General features: G+C 45.2%; 1 long non-coding RNA gene across 2 annotated transcripts in view; it reads left to right on the forward strand.

Moving 5' to 3' along the window:
- Window positions 1-220: 220 nt before the first annotated feature.
- The window catches only part of LOC310674049, a 75,339-nt gene continuing 48,718 nt past the window's right edge, over window positions 221-26,841 (forward strand). Inside the window, exon 1 of one of the 2 annotated variants that reach the window (XR_014509357.1) lies at window positions 221-432. This is a non-coding gene — a long non-coding RNA (uncharacterized lncRNA). Of the gene's footprint in view, window positions 433-26,212; window positions 26,296-26,841 lie in introns of those variants that run through there. The other variant, XR_014509358.1, reaches the window with a different exon arrangement.

Here is a 26,841-nt window from a genome sequence, read left to right on the forward strand (position 1 = left end):
TGTGTATACCAGCTCAGAAAAACCATAGGTCCTGCAGTGATGAGGGAACGGGAAAAATCAATACTTGCCATGTAGCATGTAACCAATAGAATAAGGGGAATGATTTATGGATGGAAGGATGCAGTCAGAATCATCTGGGGCCTTGTACAGAGAGGCAGAGGGAGAGAGGGAGGTGGGGGTGAGCCGGACTGCAGTGATTATTCCTACTGTATGGCCAGCGCGCTCTCTCTCTCTCTCTCTTGCTTTTGCTCTCTCTTTTCTGCAGCAATAACCCCTTTTCTCAAGCACTGCGGGACATAAGCAAAAGACCAGCAACGTGTGGCATGTACCAGTCTTTATTGCCGGGGCTCAAGGATGACGCTATGTCTCAGGTACACTTCGAAAGAAAAAGAGAACGATGGACTCTCCAGAGTCCGCTCAGTCTTCTCCCAGGTACGTCCGCTCTTAACGTTTGCCGTATCGGATGGGCTTCGCGTGGCTAAGGTTAAAGAGACCCGGTTTATTGTTGTTGTAGGAGTTGTTGTTGGTATCATCATTATTATTGGGTCATTTCAATATTACAAGAGCCCCCAAAAATTAATCGCCCCCAAAAAACCTGGAGACTTATCAATGGAAACTCCTGCATGCTAAGATGAGTTTTTGCTGGGCTGTTTAAAAAAAAAAAAATTAGATCACCAATGTATTATTTAATGACTGCTATGGTAACTTTGAGCAAGGCAGCGCTATTGTCAGTTCCTGAAAACAAACAAACCAGGGAGGAAGGGTCTCTGGAAGATGCGGCTAGGATGAAGGCTTGGCAAAGTGAAGCTCTCTTTCGGCTGTGTCTCTCTGGTGCCACCTGAGTGCATGCATTTACTCAGGAGTAAGTCTCGTTGGTGGCAGCAGAACTTGCTTGCGAGTAGGTCTGTTGGCTAGGATCAGCGCCGTGGGTTTGGATCTGTGTTGGCGACTCATAAAAGATTGTTATAACTGTTCTGTGTGTGGCAAAAGAGCCTGATCGGTTATCATTTGGTCAATGCCAAACTGTTTTGTTTTCAATGCCTTCTGTCTATAATACACATATATTTTACACACACACATATACATATATGTATATGTGTGTGTGTGTAAAATATACATATATTGCTGAGAATGGAATACTCGGGTCATGTTTACAGCCGTAGAGTTTGTCGCAAAGTAATGTCAGAAGTGTGATTTAGACATTTACAAACAACTTACTGCTGGGCTCTTCCCCCTTTCTCCTCTCAAACCTCTGTACAATATTCAAAACCAGGTCTTGCCAGTCATTTGCCGGCCACGATATTACTGTGAGGTTGCTGTGAAAATTCCCACAGAACAATGGGAGCGAGCCTGTCTCAATAGTCCTGTCCAAGTCATTTGTGAATGTGTCAAAATAGGTCGAAACAGTAAATTTCAGCTATACAATTCTATAATAATATGTAACTTTTATTGACAGCGGGGCACTGTTCAGCCACTTAGGTATGGAAGCTCACAAGTAAACTTTCTGATTAATTTGCCCATGTGTGATGTAAAGATGAGGTCACATTTATTATTATTATTATTATTATTTGGTTTTCTGCTGAACAGGCCAAACAGCAGCACGGTAACATTATGTTGTGTTGTTATTCTGCTTTTTCCCCTCTACTTCCTCATTATTAAATGCATCAGCTATACAGTTTGCATTCCACTATGGAAGAACAGATAGACATATGGATTTATATCAAGCAATCACAAATATATATTGTGTATCTATCAGTCTGTCTGTCTAGATCCACACCTATTTCAGCCAATTGCATTCAACAGTAGTCCTACCCGGAGTCGACCCATTGAAGCTAATGGGCACGACTAATTTAGATTCATTCATTTCAATGAATGGAAGATGGAAGGGGAGTCCTCCACGCTGCAACATCTTGTTGCAGGTCTCCAGCAGCAAAAATCAGGTGGCCTAGCAGCTAGTCAAAAGTAAGGTAGTGACTTCTGCATACTTTGGGGGGGGGGGGGAATCCCTAGGAATGCAAAATATGTGCTAGTAAATTAAAAAGAAATGTATTTTAAACCCCACCACTGTCCCAAAACGTTCTGACAAGGACCTGTCAGCTTTCCCAGGCATGCGGACTGCTGAGGTGTCACTCAAAAAGGTGGAAGAAAGTGAAGTGAGAGAGAAAGGAACCGCCAACCCGCTACAGTGGTGCCCCGCAAGACGAATGCCTCGCAAGACGGAAAACCCGCTAGACGAAAGGGTTTTCCGTTTTGGAGGTGCTTCGCAGGACGAATTTCTCTATGGGCTTGCTTCGCAAGGCGAAAATGTCTTGCGATTCTTGCGAATTTTTTTCACTCCCCACCCCCTTTTTCTAAGGCACTAAGCTGCTAATAGCCTTTTAGCAGCTAATCCGCTAATCCCTTAAGCCTTTAATAGCCGCTAAACCGCTAATAGCGCTAAGCCGCTAAGCCGCTAATAGGGTTGCTTCGCAAGACGAAAAAACTGCTAGACGAAGAAACTCCCAGAACGGATTCTTTTCGTCTTGCGAGGCATCACTGTATATCGGAATAAAATGCTTAGGTTCGGGGCTGGCAGCAGAGCGGGGAGAGGAGAGAAACTTTTCCCTGTTTCCCTTCTTGAAACTCCACCCGCCCCAAAGCACAAAGGCTCCTGCTCCAACCTGCTATATACGCCATAACATTTCACTGCTGGTCTTCACTAGTACAGTGGTACCTCTGGTTACGAACTTAATTCGTTCCGGAGGTCCGTTCTTAACCTGAAACTGTTCTTAACCTGAAGCACCACTTTAGCTAATGGGGCCTCCCGCTGCCGCCGCGTGATTTCTATTCTCATCCTGAAGCAAAGTTCTTAACCCAAGGTACTATTTCTGGGTTAGCAAAGTCTTTAACCTGAAGTGTCCGTAACCTGAAGTGTCTGTAACCCGAGATACCACTGTACAGCACTGAAACTTTATATAGCTCATTCCATATGTTTCCACATATGCATTTCATGCATTGGTAAGACTGTTATTTTCTGTATTTATTTTTTTAATGGATAATTTAGGCTCATAATAATAATTATTTATTTATTTATACCCCACCCAGCTTCCAGCAAAATATTAAAATACAATAATTCATCAAAAAAAAAAAAAACATTTTCCTAAACAGGGCTACCTTCAGATGTCTTCTAAAAGTCAGATAGTCGTTTATTTCCTTGACATCTGATGGGACGGCATTCCACAGGGTGGGTGCCACTACTGAGAAGGCCCTCTGCCCGGTTCCCTGTAACCTCATTTCTCGCAGGGAGGGAACCACCAAAAGGCCCTTGGCGCTGGACCTCAGTGTCCGGGCTGGATGATGGGGGTGGAGATGCTCCTTCAGGTATACTGGACCAAAACCGTTTAGGGCTTTAAAGGTCAGCACCAACACTTTGCTCTGCCACTGAGCTACAGGGGGTTTATCTGCGAGTTGACATGTTAAGGATTGTGCTGTCAGATTCTTGTTTCAGTGTCCCCGTTTTGTGGAGTTTGCTGTTTTCCTATTATTGCTGTCGTAATATCATGAATGGGGACACGGGTGGCGCTGTGGGTTAAACCACAGAGCCTAGGACCTGCCAATCAGAAGGTCAGCGGTTCGAATCCCCACGACGGGGTGAGCTCCCATTGCTCGGTCCCAGCTCCTGCCAACCTAGCAGTTCAAAACCACGTCACAGTGCAAGCAGATAAATAGGTACCACTCTGGCAGGGAGGTAAACGGCGTTTCCGTGCGCTGCTCTGGTTCGCCAGAAGCGGCTTAGTCATGCTAGCCACATGACCTGGAAGCTGTACGCCGGCTCCCTCGGCCAATAAAGCGAGATGAGTGCCACAACGCCAGAGTCGGTCACAACTGGACCTAATGGTCAGGGGTCCCTTTACCTTTAACATGATGAATAATATTATCATATTTGAAAGAAAACGCACTATTTTGTTATCTTGTTGTTGTTGTTGTTATTCATGTCATTCTTCTACCGTTTTATATTTTTAAGAAGACGAAGAAATCTCAAAGTGGTTTACAACCTACATTGAAGCATCAGATAAAACATTCCGAGAGGGGGGTCAGGCCAAAAAGCTGTATAGATGATGATGATTATTATTATTTATACCCCGCCCATCTGGCTGAGTTTCCCCAGCTACTCCGGGTGGCTTCCAACAGAATGTTAAAATACAGTAATGCATCAAACATTAAAAGCTTCCCTAAACAGGGCTGCCTTCAGATGTCTTCTAAAAGTCTGGTAGTTGTTGTTCGCTTTGACATCTGGTGGGAGGGCGTTCCACAGGGCGGGTGCCACTACCGAGAAGGCCCTCTGCCTGGTTCCCTGCAACCTCACTTCTCGGGGTGAGGGAACCACCAGAAGGCCTTCGGAGCTGGACCTCAGTGTCTGGGCAGAACAATGGGGGTGGAGACGCTCCTTCAGGTATACCGGACCAAGGTTGTTTAGGGATTTGAAGGTTGGCACCAACACTTTGGGTTCTCCCCACAGTTCAGAGATCTGCTGCTTTCCTTCTTTTGCAGACACCCCATGATCTGCTACTAGGTGGAAGTGTTGGAGGAGGGCCAGCCAAAAGCATCAACCTCTGGGTCAAGGCAGCTCAAAGATCTTTTGCCGCCTGAGGCAAAGATGGCGCCTTCATTCCATTCCATGTACAGAACCTGAAGGTACTGGCTGTTGAATCTTACTTCAACACTGGTGATGGGATGGCATCCGCCACAGCACCTGAGGAGCATTAGGCTACCCCACGAGGTGAGGGGCAAGCTGTGCGGCCACTGCCTCACCCTGCCCAATGGCAGGGACGGCTCTGTCTTCAAGTAATGTCAAACGCTGACATTTTCGTCACATTTCTTAGAATGTTTCTTCTCTGTTTCTGGAACGAATGAATCTTACATAGAGAGAGAGAGAACCCAACATGCTTACCTTGGGAGTAAAAAGAAAGGCATGTTGACAATGAGAAAGAAGGGGGAGAGAGAGACCCATAGCATTTTTTTGATATCATAATTGTTAAGAGTATTTCTCAGTGCCAGCAAATATAATCAGAGCCTGTTGTTGTTCTTAATATTTTCGTGGTGGCTTATGGCTAACTTTAGTGATCTCACTCTTGTTTTCCTCTTTCCCTGGGAAACGGAGTTTCATTTAAGTTTCATCTAATGGATGGGAAACCAAACAAGCCTTGCTGGTCCCAATTAAGACTTTTAAAAATCATGGCGTACAAAGTACATGTGCTTTAACTGGGGATTCAGATCTATTAGTAAAGAAAAAGCATTTTATAAAAGCGACACCAGATGGCGCTGTGGAGTCCCGTCTTATGCCAACATGATTTCCCATAATAAAGTTTGCAAAGTTTACATCTGAGGATGGTGTGTGCATAAAGATGTATAGTTTTGTGAAATGACACACAAAAATGCATTATATTAGGGAAAATATAATGGACAATATTGCAAACACATTCTGTGAGGACTTTCCATTGTGCAGCCAATGTTCCTTTGCAAGGAGAATCTGCCCAATGTTCTCAAACGTCGAGGCAAAATCTACTAGTGTCCGAGGCTTTTTATCCTTGAAACGCTTGTATTATTGGAACTGCTATTATTCACTTAAAATCGACGCCATGTGTGCATCAGTTATATGCTGTGAACAGCCTTGAGATCTTTGGATGAAGGACGGTATACAAATTTAGTAGATAATAAAAATATTTTTATGAATGTTATTTTAATTTGATAGTCGTTGAATTAAACCAACCAACCTTTTTGCTCTCTTAACTTACACAGGGTTGCCAGACCATTTGATCCACTGGTCTCAGCTCGGTGGGCTGGGAGGGGGGAATTACATAGGCAATACCCTGGCTGCGCTGGGAACCTCTCAGCTCATTTAGAGATCCACTGGATCCTAACTCTGCTCATCTCAGTAGATCCTGCTGTAGAATTATTTCCTTTGAGACCTTTGTGTGACAAGAGACAGAAAGTCAAATTATTATTAATACTGCTGCTAATATTAATAATAATGAAAATAATAATTCTAGCAAAAGTGAGTACACTGTGTTTATTAGGAGAAAAGTGCGCTGGATTTTATTTATTTATTTGAATATTTGTGATTCACATTTCAATAAAATATATCGAGGTGGCTTACTGTATTATTATTATTATTATTATTATTAAGTATATATACTGCCCCTCGTCTGAAGATCTCAGTGCAGTTTCTGAAATAAAAATGCAAGATAAAAGTACAAAATGAATAGTTAAAATGAAAACAAATCAATACCACCAGCCCCCAAACACAAAATAAAATAAAACACAATCAAATCAATCTACCAATATCTATAAAACATAATTACAAACATCAATAAAACATCAGTAGATTATGTTTGGTTAAAATAGATAAGAATATTTTTGAAGGCCTGTCTAAAAAGTGCAGCCTTCAAGAGGCATTGGAAAGACGGCAGGGATATCTCCTGGCAAATATTTAGCAGTCTTTATCAACCTTGGGTCCCCAGCTGTTGTTGGACTACAACTCCCATCATCCCTGACAGCTGGTCCTGCTAGCCAGGGAAGATGGGAGTTGTAGTCCAACAACAGCTGGAGACCCAAGGTTGAGAAACACTGGTCTAGAGGCCGGGAGTTCCACAGGGCAGGCCCTGGAACATGAAAGGCTTGGTCCCTAGTGAAGGCCAACCAAATCTCAAAGGTGTGTAGAATCACCAGAAGTGCCCTATCAGAGGATCTTAGCAATCAAGGTGAATTATAAGGAATCAGACGGTCTTCAGGTTACAGTGGTACCCTGGTTACGTACTTAATTCGGTCTGGAGGTCCGTCCTTAACCTGAAGCTGTTCTTAACCTGATGCACCACTTTAGCTAATGGGGCCTCCTGCTGCCACCGCGACGCCGGAGCACGATTTCTGTTCTCATCCTGAAGCAAAGTTCTTAACCCGAGGTACTATTTCTGGGTTAGCAGAGTCTGTAACCTGAAGCGTATGTAACCTGAAGCGTATGTAACTCGAGGTACCACTGTACTTTGATCCCAAGTTGACAAACGCTGACAAATTCCCATGAAAACTCTTATTTTAAAAAATCACAAACTGATGCGAAGATGGGGCAAACTGAGCTGAGGACTGGAAAGAACAGAAAAGTAAGGTAAAGGTAAAGGGACCCCTGACCATTAGGTCCAGTCGTGACCGACTCAGGGGTTGCGGCACTCATCTCGCTTTATTGGCCGAGGGAGCCGGCGTACAGCTGAGCAACAGGAGCTCACACCATCGTGGGGATTCGAACCGCCGACCTTCTGATCGGCAAGCCCTAGGCTCTGTAGTTTAGACCACAGCACCACCCGCAAACTTGGGTGCAAAGTAATTGCTAGTGGGCTGTTAACGGCTCATTTTGCTGGTTGGTCGGGACATGTTCAGCCCAGTCTTTTTATCCCAAGCAAGCCACCTCAGAAATCTTAAAGCCCTCCCCTCCTTTTGCTCCCTCGATTATCCTTCAGCCATTTCCTGGTGCCCCCCATTTTCCCCCTCTCCTCTACCCTTCCATTCTCCTGATATGAAAGATAAAGCAACGTATGGATTCAAACAGTTGTGTAGGCACCACCCAATAAACCACTACTAATTGTAATGGATTTTTGTTGTTTGTTTCTTCTTCCGGCGAGATTTCCATGGTAACACTTCCACATCCTATTGTCATGTTGGGGGGGGGGCGCAGGTGGTGTTGGCTCTCTGAGAGGGTTAACTGTGGGGCAGCAAAGGGCAGGCGATTGGTCAGCCTTTTATTTTCTCTGGTCCTTCAGCAAAGGTTAGTTGAGGTCACCAAAAGCCAAAGGGTAATTACTTTTTCTCTACAGGGTTAACGGCGCGCAGATTGCGATTGGGACAACTGTGTGGATGACCTTCGGTTCTTTCTCTCTCTCGCTATCTTTAATTTTCGTTATTTATTTCCTTCTTTTTTTTTAACCAAGAGCAAATAGCAATAAGTGTGGCAGGCTGGATAAAGAAGCTGGAGATGATAGATGATAGATAGATACGGTAGATAAATAGATAGATAGATAGATAGATAGATAGATAGGTAGATAGATAGATAGATTTGCAAGTTAGGCCATTGCATGCTTTTTCAGTCTGCTATAATCTACTAACAGCCCTATTTTTAGGGCTGTTAGTAGGGGAATTTTTAATGTTTGATGTGTTATTGTGTTTTTAATATTCTATTGGGAGCCACCCAGAATGGCTGGGAAAACCCAACCAGATGGGTGAGGTATAAGTAATAAATTGTTGTTGTTGTTGTTGTTGTTGTTGTTGTTGTTGTGTCTACAAAGAAGGAGGGGTCAGTTCAGCAAACCTAGCTAGAAAAGGTTGAAGTGCAATTTAATACAAAAAAACAAACAAAAAGCACAATTTGCTTCATTTATATTATTATTTTAAAAGGAGCTGTTTTATTGCTCTATTACATCACCTAATCGAATCATTATAAGCTGTGTTCACTTGGTGACATCCACACCAAACATTTAAAGCGCCATGATCCCACTTTAAGCAGTCATGGCTTCCCCCAATGAATCTTGGGAAGGGTAGTTTGCTAAGCGGGCTGAGAGTTGTGAGGAGGCCCCTAGTCCCACACAGTGCTGCATTTCCCAGGGGAAGAGGGATCGACCCTTGAACCAGGCGGTCAGGCCGGTGAGTAATTTTTGGCAATCTGCCCCCCTCAAAAAAAAGCTAAACAACTATGGGCAACCCCCCCCCAATCCTCCCAAAAAAAAACCTCAACAACTCTGGGCAATCTCCCCCCATTTTCTTAATTTGGAGTCCCCCAAAATAGGGCCCGTCTTATACACGGAAAAATACGGTAAGGCTTTTCTTGTGTTCCCTGATGTAAATCACAGATATAGGTATTCCAAAGCTGCTATTAGTTTTCGAGGGAGACAAATGCCTCCCCCAAGAGAGGTGCTCAGATTATATATATATATATATATATATATGCAGGTTTTGGTGTCCTCGGGTGTCTTCCCGTGTAAAAGTTGGGGTGTCTAGGCGACGTTTCGACGAGGTCTCACTCGTCATCTTCAGGCTGGTGCTTTCGGCTTCTTGTTACTGGAACAGAGCAGGATCTCAGTGTTTGAGTTCCTATAAATACTGTTGAGGAGGTGTGGTGTATAGCCTCCAATGTTCTGGGCAGAGAGGAGGTTCCCAGGCTAGTGTGCCTTTTCTTCTTTTGTTCCTTAATTACTTGAGGGATATCTTGAGTGATTTCTTGAGTGATTTCCTGAATCCCACTTAGGTGGGTCATTAGGTGTGGATTAGTTGCTAAAGCCTTCGTGTCTTGAACTCTTGAACTTTGTGAAGAGTTTTTCTGAGAAGATGGCTGTACTGCACTTGGTTGTGCTCTGGCTTGGCTTCGTGTATAGGGGCGAGCTGTGGTTTTGTGGCCTGTGCCAGCCAGATCTGTGTAGGGATTGCAGGGGGGTGCAGCATCCGGAGGTGCCACCCTGGTTTGGCTACTGGATGGTGTCTGTAATTTATCTGTGGAGAGGGTCTGGGTTTGGGTCTGGTGTGGTTGATTGGTGATGGCGTTCTGTGTGCCTCTGGATCTGGTGTCAGATTTTGTGGGGAGGGCTAATTTCCAGATGTCTGGCAAGCGGGATGTGTCGTCACGCTTGTTCATGTTGTGAGGGTGTTTCTCTATCTCGATGGCTTCCATGATTATTCTCTTGTGGTGATGTTCCATGTTAAAGAGCAATTTGGAATCTGCAAAATTAATTTCGTGTCCTGTTTCTTTCATGTGTTGGAAAAGAGAGGAAGTTTTTTCTTCTTTTTTGACGGCATTCTTGTGTTCTGCGATCCGTGCATTTATTCGTCTGTTTGTTTGTCCAATGTACGTGGCTGGGCAGACTTTGCAGGGTATTTCATAGACCCCTTGGTTTTCCAACTGAATTTTATCCTTGGGGTTTCTGAGGATATTGGCTATTTTTTGGTTGGTGCAAAAGGCTGTTTTGATATTGTGTTTATGGAGGATTTTGCTAATTTTATCTGTAGTGCCCTTGATATAAGGAAGGAGGGCTATGCCATTGTTTTCTTCTGTGTCTTGGTTTTTGGGGGGTGTTTCTTTTTGGATTAGCTTCGTAACCCTGTTTTGCTGGTATCCATTGGCAATTAACACATTTGAGAGATTCTGTAACTCAGTTGTCAAGTGGTCTTCGTCAGCCAGGCGTTTGGTTCTGGAGATGAGAGTCTTGGCTACGGAGTTTATTTGTGCAGGGTGGTGGTGTGATTGTGCATGTAAGTAGCGGTTGGTGTGTGTTTTTTTCCGGTAGATAGTGTGTCCTAGGGAGCCATCAGGTTTTTTGTAGATTAGGACGTCAAGGAAGGGAAGTTGGTTGTTGGCTTCTATTTCCATAGTGAATTGTATTTTGGGGTGTAGGCTGTTGAGATGTGTGAGGAAGCTATCCAGTTTTTCCTTCCCGTGTGGCCAAATTACAAAGGTGTCGTCAACATTAATTTTGTTGACGACACCTTTGTAATTAATTTTGCAGATTCCAAATTGCTCTTTAACATGGAACATCACCACAAGAGAATAATCATGGAAGCCATCGAGATAGAGAAACACCCTCACAACATGAACAAGCGTGACGACACATCCCGCTTGCCAGACATCTGGAAATTAGCCCTCCCCACAAAATCTGACACCAGATCCAGAGGCACACAGAACGCCATCACCAATCAACCACACCAGACCCAAACCCAGACCCTCTCCACAGATAAATTACAGACACCATCCAGTAGCCAAACCAGGGTGGCACCTCCGGATGCTGCACCCCCCTGCAATCCCTACACAGATCTGGCTGGCACAGGCCACAAAACCACAGCTCGCCCCTATACACGAAGCCAAGCCAGAGCACAACCAAGTGCAGTACAGCCATCTTCTCAGAAAAACTCTTCACAAAGTTCAAGAGTTCAAGACACGAAGGCTTTAGCAACTAATCCACACCTAATGACCCACCTAAGTGGGATTCAGGAAATCACTCAAGAAATCACTCAAGATATCCCTCAAGTAATTAAGGAACAAAAGAAGAAAAGGCACACTAGCCTGGGAACCTCCTCTCTGCCCAGAACATTGGAGGCTATACACCACACCTCCTCAACAGTATTTATAGGAACTCAAACACTGAGATCCTGCTCTGTTCCAGTAACAAGAAGCCGAAAGCACCAGCCTGAAGATGACGAGTGAGACCTCGTCGAAACGTCGCCTAGACACCCCAACTTTTACACGGGAAGACACCCGAGGACACCAAAACCTGCATTCCTGTACCCGTGAAAATCTACGAAAGCATATATATATATATATATATGGTTTTGGTGTCCTCGGGTGTCTTCCCGTGTAAAAGTTGGGGTGTCTAGGCGACGTTTCGACGAGGTCTCACTCGTCATCTTCAGGCTGGTGCTTTCGGCTTCTTGTTACTGGAACAGAGCAGGATCTCAGTGTTTGAGTTCCTATAAATACTGTTGAGGAGGTGTGGTGTATAGCCTCCAATGTTCTGGGCAGAGAGGAGGTTCCCAGGCTAGTGTGCCTTTTCTTCTTTTGTTCCTTAATTACTTGAGGGATATCTTGAGTGATTTCTTGAGTGATTTCCTGAATCCCACTTAGGTGGGTCATTAGGTGTGGATTAGTTGCTAAAGCCTTCGTGTCTTGAACTCTTGAACTTTGTGAAGAGTTTTTCTGAGAAGATGGCTGTACTGCACTTGGTTGTGCTCTGGCTTGGCTTCGTGTATAGGGGCGAGCTGTGGTTTTGTGGCCTGTGCCAGCCAGATCTGTGTAGGGATTGCAGGGGGGTGCAGCATCCGGAGGTGCCACCCTGGTTTGGCTACTGGATGGTGTCTGTAATTTATCTGTGGAGAGGGTCTGGGTTTGGGTCTGGTGTGGTTGATTGGTGATGGCGTTCTGTGTGCCTCTGGATCTGGTGTCAGATTTTGTGGGGAGGGCTAATTTCCAGATGTCTGGCAACCCAGACCCTCTCCACAGATAAATTACAGACACCATCCAGTAGCCAAACCAGGGTGGCACCTCCGGATGCTGCACCCCCCTGCAATCCCTACACAGATCTGGCTGGCACAGGCCACAAAACCACAGCTCGCCCCTATACACGAAGCCAAGCCAGAGCACAACCAAGTGCAGTACAGCCATCTTCTCAGAAAAACTCTTCACAAAGTTCAAGAGTTCAAGACACGAAGGCTTTAGCAACTAATCCACACCTAATGACCCACCTAAGTGGGATTCAGGAAATCACTCAAGAAATCACTCAAGATATCCCTCAAGTAATTAAGGAACAAAAGAAGAAAAGGCACACTAGCCTGGGAACCTCCTCTCTGCCCAGAACATTGGAGGCTATACACCACACCTCCTCAACAGTATTTATAGGAACTCAAACACTGAGATCCTGCTCTGTTCCAGTAACAAGAAGCCGAAAGCACCAGCCTGAAGATGACGAGTGAGACCTCGTCGAAACGTCGCCTAGACACCCCAACTTTTACACGGGAAGACACCCGAGGACACCAAAACCTGCATTCCTGTACCCGTGAAAATCTACGAAAGCATATATATATATATATATATACACACACACACACACACACACACACACACATACACATTTTTATTAGTTTTTAATATATTAATTAACATTCATACAACAAAACTTCTCATCTTATACAATATTTTTTTGACTTCCGTCAACACCTCTGATGATTTCCCCGTTCTTTATCACTTATGCATTTCTTAATTTCATATTACCTTTATTTATCATCAACTAATAATTCTCCTCATTGTCTTTTCTGCAATATTTCAAATAATTCACCTTGCAAAACTTCTTGCAAACCTGCTAGCGTAATCTGTTCATCACAATTACTTTTCAAATTTCCTCCAGTCTTCTGAGAATCTCGGGTCCCGCAGGTTTCGATTTGTTCCTGTTAGTTTATCTAATTCTGCATAGTCCCTTAGTTTCATCCCCCATTCTTCTTTCGTCGGTAACGGGGGCTCAGACTCAGGGTACTGCAGCTCACTTGTCTAGGCAAACACACCCCCCCCAGCCTCAGTACATGAAACCTGGGGTTCATGGAATCATAGAACTGTATTGATGCTTTTGAATTATGGTGCTGGAGGAGACTCTTGAGAGTCCCATGGACTGCAAGAAGATCAAACCTCTCCATTCTTAAGGAAATCAACCCTGAGTGCTCACTGGAAGGACAGATCCTGAAGCTGAGGCTCCAATACTTTGGCCACCTCATGAGAAGAGAAGACTCCCTGGAAAAGACCCTGATGTTGGGAAAGATGGAGGGCAGAAGGAGAAGGGGACAACAGAGGACGAGATGGTTGGATAATGTTCTCGAAGCCACCAGCATGAGTTTGACCAAACTGCGGGAGGCAGTGGAAGACAGGAGTGCCTGGGACCCCAGGAGTCATCCAATCTAACCCTCCGCAATGCAGGAATCTCAGCTAAAGCATCCATGACAGTTCAAGACCCAGCATCCTTAACCGAGGCAGCACTATGCAGGCACAATAATTAAACACCTGCTGGACCTCCCACCCTGAACATCCAAAAGGGAGCAGTGGTGTAGCATGGGGGGGTGCAGGGGGGCCGGCCGCACCGGGCACAACATCTGGGGGGGGCGCTCGCACTCGCAGCTCTCTGCCCTACCTGGCTCACTCACTCTCTCTCACTGCAGTGCTGGCTGTACGAATCCAATCCGAGCCGCCGGGTCGCCACCCACTGTGGAGGGGGGGTGCCAGGCGTGCGGTGCGGTGCGGTGCGGAGAGAGAGCGAGGGACTATCTGGGGGAGGGACAGTGCAGCGGGGGGGGCGCAAATTACTTGCCTTGCCCCGGGTTAGGGGGCGCAAATAACTTGCCTTGCCCCGGCTGCTGACAACCCACGCTACGCCACTGAAAGGGAGGGCCACCCAAAGGCAAAATAGATCACACATGACTGTGTTGTAGTTGCTGCTCCTAATTCGTATTTACAGCCTTGGTGATGGCCAATGGCTGCAGCCGATGTAAAGGTCAAATGATGGTTGCTGGAAGTAGCCTCTGTGCGTCTGTCTGCATACACACACACACACACGCTTGAAAATCGCAATTCAGCACCCCGATGGATGGGCTGCTGGCTTCAACAGATCCTCGGACTCAGCAAAAGTTATAAATACTGATAAAGGCAGCAAATGGAAGATATAGCATGCAATCAATTTCGCTTGCTCTAGATGGGAGAATAATGCATCACTTATAGACTTGGACGTATAGAGCGTTGCATGTAAATTATGGAGTAACTTCCCTGCCATTTTCCCTACAAAAAAAGGCAGTGCAGCAGGAAGAAATTATCAGCACATTGGCCTTGGCTCACGAGAAAGCCATCTGCTATATCCACATCCCTCTGGGGTGCTGCCAGTGGCCTAGAGACTTCAAAGACCCCTGTAGGGTCCCTGTGTCCGAGGTAGAGCATTAAAATGGTGCCCTGTTGCACCTCAAAAGCACTGTAACTTCCAGCTACCCCTATTTAGCAAGAACAACCACTGGAATATCGGGTGCTGACTTACACTGAGGCAGACTATTGGTCAGTCTGGTCAATTGGTCAATCTCCAGGGTCTCAGAAGGGTGTTTAGTCTCAGTTCTACCTTATGCATGCAAAGCAGATGTTCTATCACTGAGCAATGGCCCTTCCTCAGAGCCTCAGTCTCTGCTTAATCTCTGCATTACACAGTTTTTTTGTGATCGGCTTTTGTTTGTGTGGGTCACTGAGCCCTCCCGTGGTGCAATGGGTCAGAGCGTCCGGCTGTTAATTGAAATGTTGGTGGCTGGAGCCAAGCCAGGGACGGCTGTGGGCAAGATTCATGCATTGCAAGGGGGTCTATAAAATCATCATCATATTTCATTTATACCATGCTGGCCACATGACCCAGAAGCTGTACGCCGGCTCCCTTGGCCCAAAAAGTGAGATGAGCACTGCAACCCCAGAGTCGGCCATGACTGGACCTAATGGTCAGGGGTCCCTTTACCTTTACCTTAATCAAGGGAAACTATTGCAGTGAATTTTTGTGGTGTAACAAATAGGGCCAACAAACCCTACTTTTGTTTTGTATGTTTGTGTTCATGTTTCTGGGGCTATGGAAATGATGGATTTCACATGGATTCAACCACAATCCTTAACCAAAAAGGGGTAAAAATATCCTTCCCACCCCAGGGATATTTTGCAGCAGAAGAGTGTGAGTCAGGCTAATGATACACATGGTAAAGTGTGTTGCTTTGCCAGAGGTATAGTCATGGGCCCAGATGCTGGGGGGGGGGGGGGAGGTGTTAGTAGTGGTGGTGAGGAAAGGCCTTTAAGGGTTTCTGAAAATCAGAAGACAGGGTCAGTGGAACAGACCAGAGGTCAAGATGAAAGGTCAAGACTGGACAAGGGATGGGGAGAAATCTTATTCCGTTCACATTTAAAGATGTACAGTGGTACTTCGGGTTACAGACGCTTCAGGTTACAGACTCCGCTAACCCAGAAATAGTACCTCGGGTTAAGAACTTTGCTTCAGGATGAGAACAAAAATTGTGCTCCGGCGGCACAGCGGCAGCAGGAGGCCCCATTAGCTAAAGTGGTACCTCAGGTTAAGAACAGTTTCAGGTTAAAAACGGACCTCCAGAACGAATTAAGTTCTTAACCTGAGGTACAACTGTACCTATCTAATTTGCACTTTCTGGAAAACTGAAACACATCTAACTTTCAAAATTTGCACTTCTCCAAATTTTGCAATGCTGTTCTCCCACCAGGTACTGTGCACAAAACACATATACTGCATTAAAATGCATATATGTGTGAAAATAAGATACCAAAATTCATTATATGAAGGGAAATTGTTTTGCAAGAATGTACATGTTGGGCAAAAGTGCATAAAAAAATTGGTAAATTCACACTCAAGTTCTGATGGATTTTCACGAGGACCTTTTTTAAAAAAAACATGACAAACTGATGTAGGAATCCGGAGAACTAAAAACTGGACGGACGAGAAACTAAGAGAAGCTGAAATGGACAAATTTGCCCATCTGTAGTACAAACCCACTAGATCTCATGTAGATCCTGTTGCTCAAGTGTAGCCAATGTCCAGCCTAGGTGGAATCGGTTTGGAAACTTTTTCTCTGTGAAACTGCAATTACATTGCTCACCACATGGGGCAGCAGTGGCACTTCATCGAGAAGCTGCAGAGATGCGCCTGGCCACAAGGGGCAGTGGTCAGTAGTTCCTGGCACTTTGGCGTGAAACAAGAAGGACTTGACTCTTCCTTCCATCCTATCAGAAATGTAGTAAACATCTAAAAACTTTACTATCTTGCCCTTTGCTTTGGTCCAACCCAGGGCCGGATTGAGGTTTGATGGGGCAGTGAGCTACTGAAGGTAATGGGGCCCTTTATATGTCCAGCTGTCCTTTGTCAACAACAAATTGTCGCTGTTTTTTGTGTTGAATATATGCTATATGGTAATTTATGGACCTAATAGGGATCTAAAGCCATTTGCACATCACAAAATATGTATTTTATCAAAGTAATTTTGAACTGAAATACAATTAAGAAGTATATCAACAGTGAAATAATTATTAAGCTCTAACTTAAAATGATGTTTTATTCATAACAAACTTAATAATGCAAACACATTGGCATTTGACAATAACAAAAGGAACTTGAGAAACACAATTTACAAAAACTCATAATCTAGTCTCTAGAAACCACTGTATATAGAAATGAGCAAACCAGTGATATACCTGAAGGAGCGTCTCCACCCCCATTGTTCTGCCCAGATGCTGAGGTCCAGCACCAAGGGCCTTCTGGCAGTTCCCTCCCTGCAAGAAGCCAAGTTACAGGAAACCAGGCAGAGGGCCTTCTCGGTAGTGGCACCCTCCCTGTGGAACGCCCTCCCATCAGATGTCAAAGAGATAAACAACTACCTCACATTTAGAAGACATCTGAAGGCAGCCCTGTTCAGGGAAGTTCGTAATGTGTGACATTTAAATGTATTTTTAATCTTTGTTGGAAGCCGCCCAGAGTGGCTGGGGAAACCCAGCCAGATGGGCGGGGTACAAATAATAAATTATTATAATAATATTATTATTATTATTACTATTATTTCTGGAGCCGGCCAGCAGGCAGGGCCCATTACTTACATCATAGGAGCCTACACAACACAAAACACTGTTGCTGTATGTAGGTTTTATATTTGGTTATTAGCTTATGTTTTGGAAATGTACATCCAGGTTTGTTTTTTCTTTAATTTTTTTGGGGGGCCGCCCCCACCCCAAGAGAGTGGGGCCCTAAGCTATAGTTTGTTTAGCTTATATGTAAATCCAGCCCTGGTCCAGCCCTCTTCAGATCTGAAGAGATTGCTTTAAACCTCATGCCCAACCATCATCTTTTGACTGGCACCCGCTTATAAATCTCTCTCCATCCGATCATCAACATTATGATTCCTTTCTGTCCTTACTAAGGAGAAGATGAGCTGGTCTTGATTACACCTGACTTTCATGCAGTTTCCAATGAGCAATGTTGCAACATCCCGTTACCTAAATGGTAAAGGTAAAGGTAAAGGGACCCCTGACCATTAGGTCCAGTCGTGGTCGACTCTGGGGTTGCAGCGCTCATCTCACTTTATTGGCCGAGGGAGCCAGTGTACAGCTTCCGGGTCATGTGGCCAGCATGACTAAGCTGCTTCTGGCGAACCAGAGCAGCGCACGGAAACACCGTTTACCTTCCCACCGGAGCGGTACCTATTTATCTACTTGCACTTTGACGTGCTTTCAAACTGCTAGGTGGGCAGGAGCAGGGACCGAACAACGGGAGCTCACCCCGTCGCAGGGATTTGAACCGCCGACCTTCTGATCAGCAAGTCCTAGGCTCTGTGGTTTAACCCACAGCGCCACCTGTGTCCCCACCTAAATGGACACAGGTGCTAATATGAGGCTTTAGGCAATAAATAACTTCTGGATTTTTTTCTGTAAATACCTAACCGGTAAGATGCCCTTCATAAGCTGTAAGGCTGAGCCACAAATTCTCACTTGAGAACATTCAGCTCAACAGTTGAATGCTCAACAGCTCAACACTTGTGGACTTTCAGGGAGGTGAAAAACTGGATTGGGAGAGAGAGATTTTGGAGGGGGTGTTTGAAAAGTTTTTGGGGTGGGCTTACTGGTTAGCAGTTCAGGAATTAGGAGTTCCATTCTGCTTTCTTTTTCACATTTTTGGAAGCTATAGCAGTGATAGAGCTACTCTCAGAAGTTGTTTGTTTGTCCATAATCCCATAATATTATGCCATGATGTAACACCTTTCCAGTGGCATTCTGATGATGCTCATGGTGTCAGCTGCCAACTTATCCCACAATGCCCCTGTAATGAATACCCTAAGAACTCTCCACAGACCACACCCAGCAAAAAAGGATTGTTGTTGAGGAAAAAATATGTATAAAAGGAGAATTCCCTGGTTGTCAAGATCCATGTTTGGGGCAGGTACTCTTTAATGAGAAAACTCCAGCAGAGATTTAAAATCATAAAAATATGCAGCAATGTGAAGTGTGGAAATAAAGACTGTTAGACCTTTAAAATATACCCTTCTAAGTTCCTTCCAAAGTTCCCCTCTTCCCCTATAATAGAAAAAGACTTTACGTGTGGTAATTTAAGAATTGGTTTACTTACAAACTGTTTAAAGGTCAGGTTCGTGTGCATTTCCATACATCATTCAGAAAGCACAGGCAGTAAAACTTGGCATAGTTATAGCGATGAAAGTTCCTAAATTATGGGCATAGGAATTATTGGTATAGTGGTTTGTAAGAGCCATGCAGCTCACGTGCTGAGCTGCTCTGATGGACTGGATAGGGAAGAAAGACTTGATTGAGCTAAGCCTGGCAGGACAGCTTACTCTATGGTCTTAACCCCTTCATGCATTAATAGCATATTGCTTATTCAAGATTGGTTATCCCACACAAAGCACCAGTCTGGAGGGGGCCCAAGTGTGTCTGCCGATTCAAGTGTTGCGTTCACATGCCTTAGCCTTACACACAAATGGGCTGGTGTTCTTGGGAAGTGCATGTAGACTCGCTAAGGCACATGTAGGACACAGTGAAGCAGCATTCTCATGGACCATCTCACATCTATTTTGGCTCTCGGGCAATTCCATGTGCAGCTTTTCATGAAGCAAAAGGAAATGCCCTCATGTAGCGTTGTGAGTCTCCACCATTCATGACTAGCAGGAACTTCAACTGGTTGTGGTTTTCTACTTGAACTGAAAGACCCACATAAGGTGCCCAGTCTGTAAGGTTGCCTTCCTGCTATCAGCGTGGAACATTCATCACTCTGGGAATACAGGCACCTGTGCCCCACACCTGCAACGATTCTACTCTCAAAAAAATGACCCCGTTGCAAATGTCAACACCGAACACACACCAAATACTTGCCGAATATTTGTTATCAGCCCAGGCACCTTCAGAGCAGCTGTTGAACATCTGGCTGACAAGCAGCTGTTAAATTTAGCCTTGACACACATCAGTCCCAGGGTATTTGGTCAAAAGGCACATCAATCCAACACGTTGCTGAAGCTAAGCAGACCTGGGTCTGGAAAGGACCTGGATGGGTGACCACCAAGGAATCACACGTAGGCTGCAGTGGGTTCCATGATGGAAGAAAGATGTAGTATTTCATGGAAGAAAATAAATTAATAAATACATTTGTGGAAGAGCTTCCAAGATTTTGTTGTTGTTTAGTCATTTAGTCGTGTCCCACTCTTCGTGACCCCATGGACCAGAGCACACCAGGCACTCCGGTCTTCCACTGCCTCCCGCAGTTTGGTCAAACTCATGCTGGTAGCTTCGAGAACACTGTCCAACCATCTCGTCCTCTGTCGTCCCCTTCTCCTTGTGCCCTCCATCTTTCCCAACATCAAGGTCTTTTCCAGGGAGTGTAATCTTCTTATGATGTGGCCAAAGTATTGGAGCCTCAGCTTCAGGGTCTGTCCTTCCAGTGAGCACTCAGGGCTGATTTCCTCCAGAATGGATAGGTTTAATCTTCTTGCAGTCCATGGGACTCTCAAGAGTCTCCTCCAGCACCATCATTCAAAAGCATTAATTCTTCGGCGATCAGCCTTCTCTATGGTCCAGCTCTCACTTCCATACATCACTACTGGAAAACCATAGCTTTAACTATACGGAACTTTGTTGGCAAAGTGATGTCTCTACTTTTTAAGATGCTGTCTAGGTTTGTCATTGCTTTTCTCCCAAGAAGCAGGCGCCTTTTAATTTCGTGACTGCTGTCACCATCTGCAGTGATCATGGAACCCAAGATAGAGGGTGCAAATTCCTGGCATGGTTGGAACCAAGTTATGACCAAATGATGCTTAAGAAACTCTGGGTTGTTTCTAGTGAAGTGGTCCCATTCAGGCAGAGCCTTCCACTTGCCCTTTTCTCACCCTGTGCATTTCTCAAAACTGTTCTGGGTTTCCCCCCAACCCTGAGGCAGGGAGAAGAGAAAAGGCAAGTAGGAGGCACGACAGATGTTTATAAAATTAAGGGTGGCATGGAGAAAGTGGAAACAGAGAAGAACACTAGAACTTCGGCCTCGGTCCAGTATATCTGAAGGAGCGTCTCCACCCCCATCGTTCTGCCCGGACACTGAGGTCCAGCTCCGAGGGCCTTCTGGCGGTTCCCTCACTGCGAGAGGCCAAGTTACAGGGAACCAGGCAGAGGGCCTTCTCGGTAGTGGCGCCCGCCCTGTGGAACACCCTCCCATCAGATTCAAAGCGATAAACAACTACCTGACATTCAGAAGACATCTGAAGGCAGCCCTGTTCAGGGAAGTTTTTAATATGTGACATTTTAGTGTATTTTTCATCTTTGTTCGAAGCCGCCCAGAGTGGCTGGGGAAACCCAGCCAGATGGGCGGGGTACAAATAATAAATTATTATTATTATAACTTGTGGACAGCTGATGCAGAAGATTCATAAGGGACAAAAGGAAGTACTTTTTCATGTAGCGCAGAGTTAAACTGTGGAACTCACTGCCACTGGAGGCAGTGATGCTGCTGATTGGGATGGTTTAAAAAGAGGATTGTACAAATTCATGTTGTTGCTGCTGGTGTCCATCTGTCAAACCATTGGGAAGTTACAGCACCTGCTGTGGCAGTAGAGACGAATACAGGAGAGACATGTTTCATTGCAGGTGAGGCCGATGAAGGCTTCCAGTTTTGCTGCTACAGCTGTACCATGGCATTTCTTCCCTCATGTAGCCATGAGAGAAATTCATGTAGGAGAAGGCTATTAATGGCTACCAGCCACGATGGCTATGCCTCCACGGTTAGATGCAAAAATGCTTCTGCAAATCACTTGCTGGAAACCACAGAAGGACTGCGGGAGACATCTAGTCCAACACCCTGAATTGCAGGAATCTTTTGCCCAACGTGGGCCTCGAACCCACATCCATGAGATTAAGAGTCACATGCTCTACCAACTGAGCTATCCCAAGACTTCCCTCGTAACATAATAATAACGATAATAAATTTTTATTTATACCCCGCCCTTCCCGGTTCAAAAACTGGGCTCAGGGCGGCTTACAACAAATTTAAAACTCTTTAAAACACTTAATTATAAAAGCAGCATAAAATACAATATAAAAACATGAATAACAATAAAAATAAAAAATCAATTAGATAATCCCCAGGGCTAGCTGGCTGAATTGGTCCTACTTGGGCCAGCGAGGAGGCCAGGGGAGAATCTGCTGTGGGGTCTCAGAGCGGGTGATCTTCATAGAAGTTGAGGGGGAGGGAAGAGAAGGGAAATAAAAGATCAGGCTGGATTCAAATTAAAAGCCAGGCGGAATAGCTCTGTCTTGCAGGCCCAGCGGAAGGAAGTTAAATCCTGAAGGGCCCTAGTCTCGTGGGACAGAGCATTCCACCAGGTCGGAGCCATCACTGAAAAGGCCCTGGCCCTGGTGGAGGATAGTCTGACTTCCTTAGGGCCTGGGACCTCTAAACTATGGTTATTCATGGACCTTAAGGTCCTCTGTGGGGCAGACCAGGAGGGGCGGTAACATGAGTACTCATGCGCTCGGGTCCTGCTTACAGGTTGCACACAGACATTTGGGTCGTGTAGCGAGTTCCCGTCCCCCCCCCCCCAGTGAAATAAAGACACATGACACAATAATTAAGGTTAATGAGCTAAATGAGGCCACAACTTTATTGGTTACAGGTGATGAGCGGTATTGGCTTAGGCATTGGTCCTAACCGACTATATCCGGCTTCAGCCCGTCCGCTTGAAGTCCAGGAAGAGTTAACCACCAGTAGGGGGAGTCCTGCTGATGCACATCATCTAGGAGCTCCCCCGGGGTCACCGGTAGGGGGTGTGCCTTAGGCCCTCACCTCCATAGGCTTTGGACAAGGCCAAGCCCCCCAGAATCCTTTATCGGACTACCCTTCAATATGCGGGGGAAGTGATGGTTCTTTCTCCCCTCTTCCAACTACAGAACAATACCAATGCCTAACCTCCAATGCCAAGAAAGTTGTGAGGATTTGCTACCAGGTAGGCGAAAACCAAGTGGCTGTTGCCAATTTGCCAAGTGGAAAAATTCCTACCAGGCCCCTCAATGGCGACCAACCAAGGTCCATAGCAAGGTCAAGGAACGAAAACCTTAAAGGGCGGGACGGTGGGAAACAGGAACAGCTGATAGGCGGGGAAAGAGGGAGATCCCTAGCCACGCCTGCGTTAAATAGGGCAGGCCACGCCCCCAGAGCTAGCCGGGGGTGACATGGCCAGGGATTCCCCCGAACGTGCGGGAGCTGGGCTCCAGCCTCCGTGGGGCTGTGACGCCCGCAATCCCACCTCCTCTGCAGGGCGGAAGTGGCTTTGTGAGAGCAGGATGCTAGACTAAATGGACCATTGGCGTGATCCAGCAAGCTCTTCTCGTGATCTTAAGAGAAGGAGAAGTTCCACTGCACATGCCAAAGTCCTTGCGCAGACACAACAACTTTCCAATAAATTCTTTGCTGAATTCTGATATGCTTTGGACAGAATCAAGGAGAGTAATCTCCTCATCTCATCCTCCGTGTGCTCAGTGCTATCCCTTCTCCCTTTCTCTTTGCAGTCTAAGCCCCATTTGTCACACAAACGTGGCCCAAACATCTTTCCATTGGGACGTAGCAGCCCTAGGAATTGATCTCTCTCTCTCTCCCTCTCTCTCTCTCTTCCCCACCCCCACCCCTCCTCTTCCCCAGCAGCCGCCCTGTCCCCAAACCGCCACGCAAACCACAGGATGTGGATCGATATACCTTCAATTGGAATAATTGTTTTCCTTTGTAAGGCCTCCCTTCCTCCTAGCCCTGAATGGAGAACTGTGTGATTGACCTCCAGAAAAACAGCAGATGTGACTAAAGCCGAGCGCCTCTGGCCTAATCACTCAAAAGCTTGGACCTTGGAAAATAACCGGGGAGAATACTCTGAGCAAGTGCTGGGGAGCTGTGGGAAAGAAACAGCAGGACGAGCTTTCAAAGAGCAACTCTTTCCGATAAGATGAGCGCACACACAAAAAAGCCTTCAGACTTCCCAAAATTAGCTGTTCTCTTTTATATTATTGCATGCACATGTAATATATAATAATAATTCCTCAGCCGCTCTGGGCGGCTCCCAATCAAGTATTAAAAACAGTACAGCGTTAAATGTTGAAAACTTCCCTGAACAGGGCTGCCTTCAGATGTCTTTTAAAGATAGGATAGCTGCTTATTTCCTTCACATCTGAAGGGAGGGTGTTCCACAGGGTGGGTGCCACTACCGAGAAGGCCCTCTGCCTGGTTCCCGGTAACCTTACTTCTCGCAATGAGGGAACCACCAGAAGGCCCTTGGCGCTGGATGTCAGTGTCCGGGCTGAACAATGGGGGTGGAGACGCTCCTTCAGGTATACAGGACCGAGGCTGTTTAGGGCTTTAAAGGTCAGAACCAACACTTTGAATTGTGCTCAGAAACGTACTGGGAGCCAATGCAGATCTCTCAGAACCGGGGTCATGTGTTCCCGGCGGCCACTCCCAGTCACCAGTCTAGCTGCCGCATTCTGGATTAGTTGTAGTTTCTGGGTCACCTTCAAAGTTAGCCCCACGTAGAGCGCGTTGCACTAGTCCAAGGGGGAGATAACCAGAGCATGCACCACTCTAGTGAGATAGTAAAAAAAACGAAAAGGCCTACCTGGAGATGCCGGCATAGAACATGGGACCTTGCGCATGTAAAACAGATGTTTTACCACTGAGCTACAGCCCTTCACCCACCAAAACATAGCAATATATGTAGCTGACTTATACTGAATCAGGCAATTGGTCCATTTAGCTCAGTATGGTTTGCAATGCCTGGTGGCAGCTCTACAAGTTTTTCAGAGTAATTCTTGCCTCGTTCCATTTAGATTTTGGGACCCTTCCTTAAGATTCTTCATGGGTTTGGGATGAGATGGACTTGCCAGTCTGCTAGTGTGCAAGGGACATGGTCCAAGTCCGGACAATTTTGCCCATCCCTAGTTGTACACCTCCTGCCAGCCTAGCAGTTCGAAAGCACATCAACGTGCAAGTAGATAAATAGGTACCGCTCCGGCGGGAAGGTAAACGGCGTTTCCGTGCGCTGCTCTGGTTCGCCATGCTGGCCACATGACCCAGAAGCTGTACGCCGGCTCCCTCGGCCCATAAAGCGAGATGAGCGCCGCAACCCCAGAGTCGGTCACGACTGGACCTAATGGTCAGGGGTCCCTTTACCTTTACCTTTAGTTGTACACCAGCCTTCTAGAGCCATAGAAAAGATGCCTGTGTGACAACCCTTCAAATATTTGAAGACTACTGTCCCATTATGTTCTTCACCTTCTCTTCCCCAGGTGAAACATACCTAGCTCTTTCTTTTCTTTTCTTTTTTTCCATAATATTCTTTATTGATTTTCATTTACATACTCCACATACACATATTGCATTACATTTTACATTTATATTTGCTCCTAAGAGCCGACTTCCTTCCTTCCTTCTTCTGGCTTTTTATATCACATCTAAATTTTTTGCATTGTCTTCATCCATTTTGCATATTATTGTTCTTCTTTCGTATTTGTCCATAGAGTGTCTATAGCCAAATAAATCCTCCTGTATATACAATTCTTATTGTCTGTCTGCATTCATTCACAACTACCATTGGTTAGATTAATCGCATTATACATTTTACTTTTTGTTATTTTCTTTATCCAGAATTTTTCTTTGTATTTCACATTATGAGGTTTATTTCAGTTCTACTGGTTTCACTATTTCACCTTAACCTTCCTATACATGACATAATTTTTTCCCATTCTTTTTGAAATGTTTCATCGCCCTGTTGTCAAATTTTCCCCATTAATCTAGCTATTTCTGCATATTCCATTACCTTCTGTCGCCATTCTTCTACTGTTGGTAATTGCTGTTGTTTTCAAACCTGGGTAGGTTTAGCCCATACTCTTTCAATCGTTCCTCCTACCATTTTAGCATCCTAGTTATCTCCCTGTAAACCCAGTAGGTCAATATCCTTAAAAAGTGGAGCCCAGAATGGGGGACAGTAAACCAACTGTGGTCTCAGAACCAAAATAATTGTTACTTCCTGTGAGCTGGACTATGCCAGTATACTGTAAAATTAAGCTTCCAGATCAAGTAAAAATTAAACAGGTTGATTTTCCCACACACGCAATAGCAGGACACAAACGCGATAAATCGATTTTTTAAAAATATAATATATATTGCACCAAATTCTCTTTCTCTCCGTATTTATCAATACGTCTACTGACTGGAAATGGATTCCTCTTCCAGCTTATTTGCGCAAAAAAAAGAGAGACAGAAATACTTCAGTTTGCTTTTATCAAAAGAATATGTGTTCAGCACGCGACGGACATTAGACCTAACCCTTGGGTTTTCGGTCTTTTATGTCTAGCAATTAACAGCCAAACACCTTGTCATAAACATTTTAAAAGGTCAAAGAGATTGCAACAGTTTGGCTAAAGAGATAAATGGTCAAATAAAACATCAAATTGTTAATTCCCAGGTGACAAAAAGCGACGTAGACCCGATCAATAAGGAGGCCCAAAGCATTCTGGGGAAGAGGGAAGGGTCAGCCTTGAAGTGTTAATAACTTGTTCACATTATTTTCCTCCAGTTTATCATGTGACATAGCAGGTCGCCAAGCCGCTTTAGCAGCAAGTCAGTGTTAGCAGTCAAGCAAGCAAGGGAGGATTTAGAGAAATTGCTAACGTTTAAAAGGAAGAGGAAAGGACAGGTAAGTCACTATCCTTGCTAAATCTGCATTGTTAGCCAAGCCGGGCAAATGTTTCTCAGGGTTTCCTTTGCATCTTGAGTCACGTGCTTTATGCTTTCATCAAAGATTGGAAAATCTCCCCCTTTTCCCCCCTCAAACCGTAATTTTAATTGCAAGACAGATTTTCGTTGTCGGTGTCTTTGTGCACTTACTGAAAAAACAAAAGGTACCCTGTGCCTTTTTTTAGCAAAGGTTCTTCAGTCATCGGACTCATTAGTTCATAAAGGTAAAACTTGTGCCATAAAAATTAGAGGGTTGTTGGACAGCGTCACACAGTTATTTGTGTGTGTGATATATGTTTGTGGGAGCATGTATCTATAGTCAGAAAGAGAGAGGGGGGGATGTTTTTATATATCTTACTGACATCAACTTTACAGTGGTACCTCAGGTTAAGAACTTAATTCATTCCGGAGGTCTGTTCTTAACCTGAAACTGTTCTTAACCTGAAGCACCACTTTAACTAATGGGGCCTCCTGCTGTCGCCGCGCCGCCAGAGCACGATTTCTG

This window comes from Podarcis tiliguerta (assembly GCF_965153285.1).
Source record: "Podarcis tiliguerta genome assembly, chromosome: 3".
Lineage (NCBI taxonomy): Eukaryota > Metazoa > Chordata > Lepidosauria > Squamata > Lacertidae > Podarcis > Podarcis tiliguerta.